We start from the raw sequence: 6155 nt of genomic DNA on the forward strand, positions 1-6155 counted from the left end.
TGGTCCAAAAATGGTCTTAGTTGTAAAAAGATTAATTTGAACAAAGTCGACTTTTATTAAAACTTTTCAAAACCATTTTCGATATGGATTAGAACTGGACATGCCTGAAATCTGTCATTGGGATGCACAACCCCGGATTCTAGCAACTGGAAAGTTGCCCCTAGTCTGAGTAGCACTGTACCGGAGATTACAACCAAAGCTCTTGAATGCTGAATAGACAAAGATGACCAAGATGATCAAATGGACAAAGTTGATCGAGGAAAAAGTTTATGGCTGAACTTCAGGATGAAGTTGCCTACGTATCCCAAAGATGGGAATCAAGCCTTACGTAGTTCAGGCTTGGGTTCACTCGAGTATTTTCACCCTCCTTTTACGCTCTAACTTTTGCCAAGGCCACCCTTTGTGGGTTTTCAACCATGCGAGCTCAGTTTTTATATTTTCCAATTTTCTATGCTCTAACTTTTGCCTAGGTCGCCGTTTCGGGTTTTCGGCCTAGCGAGCCTCTCAGGGGTAATATTTCTTCAACTTGTCCATGTTGATCGGTTGTGAGAACTCTAGGCCATCTAGGTCCATCAGAACCACAGCTCCACCTGACCAGATAGACTTGATGATGTAGGGACCAGTCCAATTGGGTCTGAACTTGCCCCTATGGTCGTGGATGGGAGCTCGGTTATCCTTGAGCACCAAATCTCCTTCTTTTAGATTCCTGGACTTAACTTTCTTGTTGAAAGCCTAGCAATTCTGCGCTGATAACCTTGAACATGGTACAGTGCTTTCAGTCTTCTCTCATCAAAGAGCATGAGTTCTTCAAATCTGCTCTGCTGCCAATCTGCTTCGGCTATCTGACACTCGGCCAGTACTCACAATGACGAAACCTCAATTTTGATAGGTAGAACGGCCTCCATCCCATAGACTAATGAATACGGAGTCGCCCCAGTAGAAGTTCTAATTGAAGTCCTGTAGCCCCACAGAGCAAACTGCAGCTTATCTGCCCAGTCCCGGTAGGTTTCCACCATCTTCTACAGTATGTGTTTGATGTTCTTGTTGGCGGCCTCAACTGCTCCATTGGTTTGTGGCTGGTATGTGGACGACTTATGAAAAGCCACGTTGTATTTCTCCAACAAGTCAATCACTTCCTTGTTGAAGTGGGAACCATTATCTGAAATGATCTCGTTCGGGACCCCGTAACGGCAGATGATATTGTTTCGGATGAACTTTGCAACATGCGACGCCTTTAACACCGTATAACATTGGGCCTCAACCCACTTTGTGAAATAATCTATCGCGACCAAGATGAACTCATGTCCATTCGACCCCTTCGGAGTAACAGCCCCGATCACATTGATTCCCCAAATTGAAAATGGCCATGGCGAAGTCATGTTGTACAGCCTCGACGGCGGGATATTCATGCGGTTTGCATGGATTTGACACTTGTGGCATCGCCAAACAAAGCTGATACAATCCTCCTCCAAGGTGGACCAATAGTAACCTTGTCTGAGGATCTTCCTGGCTAGCATTACCCCGTTCATATGTGCTCCACATTCTCCTCCATGGATGGCCTCCATTAGGCGCTTCGATTCTTCGACTTCAACGCACAGCTTGTGCATCCCTAGATGACCTCTCTTATACAGCTTACCCCCACAGATGATGAACTGAACGGCCATTCTCCTGACTGCCCTCTTATCCTTGGCATTTGCCCCTGGTGGATACGCCTCTTTCTCAAAGAAATTCCAAATATCGTAATACCAGGGGTTTCCGTCCTGAACCTCATCTATGGCGACAATTGACTCATAGGCCAGTGCAAACTTCTGGTCAATGATGACTGGACGCATTCGGACTCCAAAAGGGATGTCTATCATGGAAGATAGAGTTGCTAGTGAATCTGCGAACCTGTTGTTCTCTCTTAGTAGATGAGCAAAGTTTAGCTTCTCAAATCGAGGAATTAACAAGTCCAAGGTCTGGTGATACATTACCATCTTTTCCTCTTTAACTTTCCAGTCTCCTTTTGCTTGAGACACAACAAGGTTTGAGTCCCCAATGACGTCCAATCGTTTTGCCCCTAGTTCCAGGGCTGCTTCTAGACCGGCAATGTATGCCTCATATTCTGCTTCGTTGTTCGAGACTTTGAACCAGAGTTTGAAGGCTAGGGGGATACGAAAATTGTCGGGTGCTATTAGCAACACCCCTATCCCAAGTTTGACGCTCCGTCAAAGTACATCGTCCAAGTTTCATCGTCGATTTGCAAAATGGCCTCATCTGGGAATAAGTACTCGACTGCTTCACCCCCTTTCACTGGATGATCGGCTAAGAATTCTGCTACTGCTCTTCCCTTGACGGACTTGCGCGTCACATATTTCAAATCAAATTTGGAAAGCAACAGAAACCAACGAGCTAGCCTACCCGTAAGTGCCGGTTTCTCGAAAAGATATTTGATGGGATCCAGTCATGAAACCAACATTACGGAGTGAGCTAACAGGTAGTGTCGCAACTTCCTGGTAGCCCATACCAAGGCTAAGCAAGCCTTCTCCAACGGTGTGTAGCGAGTCTCATATTCTAGCATCTTCTCGATCAGATAATAGATGGCTCTCTCCACCTTGTCTTCAGATTCTTGCGCGAGCATACAACCCATTGTAGTCTCAGTCACTGATAGGTACAATATCAATGGTTTCCCTGCTTCCGGCGGTAACAACACGGGCGGGTTCTGTAAATATCGTTTGATTTTTTCGAAAGCAGCTTGGCATTGGCCCTCCCATTGGAATTTCTTTCCTTTCTTCAGGAGACCAAAAAGTGGTTCATAAGTCAAGGTTAATTTTGAGATAAACCGTCTTATGAATTGCACTTTACCTAGAAAGCCTCGCACCTCCTTCTCAGTCATCGGTGGTGGCATTTCTAAGATGGCCTTAATTTTGGAAGGGTCAACTTCGATACCTCTCTGTGTAATTAGAAACCCTAGCATTTTTGCCGCTATAACGCCAAACGTACACTTCTGAGGATTCAGCCGCTACCAAAATTCTCTGATCCTTTAGAAGAACTTTTACAAGGCGGTGTAGTGGCCGTCTCTTTCTTTGGATTTGACAATCAGGTCGTCTATGTGCACCTCAACCTCTTTGTGGTTCATGTCGTGTAATATTGTGGTCGCGGCCCGTTGATATGTATCTCCAGCATTCTTCAACCCAAACGGCATTACTCTGTAGCAGTATGTCCCGCACGGGGTAGTGAAAGCAGTCTTCTCCAGATCTTCAGGTGCCATCACTATCTGATTGTAGCCTAAGAAGCCATCCATGAACGAAAGCAAAGCATGCCCCGCTGTGAAGTCTACCAACTCATCGATATGCGGTAAGGGAAAGTCGTCATTTGGACTGGCTCTGTTCAAATCCCGGAAATCCACGCACATCCTAATCTTGCCATCCTTCTTCGGCACTGGAACGATATTGGCCAACCAAGTCAGGTATTCGGATACTAGCAGGAAGCCTGCATCGATTTGCTTGGTGACCTCTTCCTTAATCTTGAGGGTCCAGTCTGGGCGGATTCTTCCGAGTTTCTACTTGATGGGTCGGGCCTCGGGGTCAAGAGGGATCTTATGCTATACAATCTCAGGATGGATCCCAGGCATGTCATCGTAGGACCACACGAAAACATCTTTGAAATCTTTTAATAAAGCGACTAAGCGCTCGCGTTCCTCTGAAGACCACGTGGACTCGATCTGGACCAACCGCGGGTCCTTCTCAGTACCAATATTTACAGTAATGATTTCATCAACTAAAGGTTTAACAAATCTTTCCTGCTCTTGATCAATTAATCGTTGCAAAGCCGGAGGAATTTCTTCCTCGTCGTTTTTGTCAAAATTTTGAAAGTCCTGATTCAAGCAATAAATCAAAGGCGCAGAAAAGTACTCAGAAACCACATCCACATCATTCTCATTAAGTACTTCCAAACCGTCCGATTCTTCTGTTACAACAGACTCGAAAGAGAAAGAAAAAGACGACCTAGACAAGACTGCAGCATCCGAGTTATCACCCCCAGGAATACCGGACTCAGACTCAGTTGAGCTGGAACCTGATTCCGACTCACAAGACTCGGTGGAATTAGATTCTGGCTCACTACCTGACCCGGTGCTGCTTGACAAAAATCCCTCCTCATATTGACAAATGAGAGAGGGTGCGATTGATGCATCCAAAATGTTTGTTGCTAGGCCCGCAGCCGTTTCATTCCCGATCATGGACAATGAGAAGTTATCCCCCAAGCACTTCTGTTCGATCGGAGGATCTGAAAGTAGACAAGTCAGCGCTACCCTCATTTCACTTTCGACGTCCTTAGACTCCACTTTCTTGCTCTGCTTAACCTCAACTGTTGGGTCAGTCTGCTCTTCAGCAACATCATCCCCGGATAATTGCAGGTCAAAGAAGATCTCAAAACCTGGCATGCGCTTCCTCTCCACATTCAGCCACGGCTCTGGGAAGCCACAGAATGGAAAGTCTTCCCCCTCCCGGACGAAGCGTCCGCTTAGGGTACCCTGGATGGGCCTGTGCATTAGATCGAAAGGCTTCCCCGCCTGCTTCGCTCTGGTTCTCCAAGCCATCTCCTTACCTTTCCTTACCCAATCCTCTTTGGTGGCCAGATAACCCAAGCCAAAGGTGTGTGGGTTGTGTGGCACTTCGGCCAATGCTGCAACGCCCTTCCGGTCGCTCTTTCCGAATCCCATCCTGGGGATGTGTCGAAGCTTGTTCTTGAGGTATACTGATTGAGCACTAACATACACCCCCTCATTAATAGCTATGATGTTCCGAACCACCCGAGCCTCGGCCAAGGTAAAACTCGACATGAACACATCCTCCATACCATGCCCAATTTCCAAAAACTGGCGTAGATACTTCTGGTGGCGGATGGATCAACGAATTTTCGAAAACAGTGGCTAATCCCTTCCCAAAAGGGTATTTCACCATCTGATGCAAAATAGACAAAACTGCCCTCACTTGATGCAGCCACGGTCACCCCAAAAGTAGATTGAAAGTGGCGGGAACTTCCAGGACGTGAAAGTCTATCTCATGCTGTCCCGGCCCAACCTTAGTCTGAATTTTCACTGTTCCCATTACTTCTCTGCTCGTGTTGTCATATGCCCGAATCACCTGGGCTGTAGGCACAAAGTTCGCGGTCTTTAAACCGATTGCATATGCAGTTCTTGCCGGACACACATTGATGGCAGATCCTGTGTCGACAAGTACCACAGGTATCCATTTGTTTCTACACTCCACAGAGATGTAGAGTGACTTGTTATGGTTCGTACCCTCAGGTGGCAGTTCTTTGGTGGAAAAAGTCAACATTGGGGTAGCTCCTCCCGGGAAAACTAGGCCCAATAGCTGCTCTGGCGTGGTTTCTATTGAGAGCTTGGCCTTGTCCATGCCGATAAGATAGCTTGCCTATGCACCTGCGATGCCATAAGCAGTCCCCAGATGGAGATGTCTGCTTGTATCTTTTTCAATTGTTTGAGCACAGCCTCATCTTCAAGTTGCTTCTCTTTTTGCTTTTCTGCCTCCCTAGCTTTCCCAAACGCCTCAGGTTGATCTAGGTGTGGAGGCTTGAAATACCGTCCACTTCAAGTCATATAATCGACTTCGCCAATGTACCAGGTATCGTCTGGTTGGTTATTCCCCCAATCCTCATCCGTGTGGGCAAGACATAAATCATCGTCCTCCCACCACATTCCATCGGCAGCCTTCAGACACCTGTCCGGCTCCAGCATGACTGTTCTCGTACTCGCAGTACCCTCCATCTGTATGCTCGCAACATTCTCTGTCCCTACGCACACAGCAGTTTCAGTCCCCACGTGGGCTTTAGCTTTCCTGATTCTCTCAGAATCCCCAAACCTTTCCTGTTCCAACTGCGTCAGTAAAGCTGTTTGTTCAACAATTCCTGTATTCAAAATGCTCCAATCCTGAGCGAAATTCTTGACACCGGCGCTCTCTGGCGATGTACTTTGATTTCCGGTCCTTCCGGCCATCACTGTTATTCTTGCCCCTACCCGACCCTGTTCTAACTGAGATTCTTCGACAACGTCTGGTAGGTCATCAAGCCACCCGATAACTTCTACTAATTCCTCAAAATCTGACCAGTTGACGGCCATGTCAGCTGGGCCTTGTTCGTTGAAAAATTGGAAG

This window comes from Camellia sinensis, chromosome 4 (genome assembly GCF_055761805.1).
Source record: "Camellia sinensis isolate YWXY chromosome 4, ASM5576180v1, whole genome shotgun sequence".
NCBI classification, from domain to species: domain Eukaryota; kingdom Viridiplantae; phylum Streptophyta; class Magnoliopsida; order Ericales; family Theaceae; genus Camellia; species Camellia sinensis.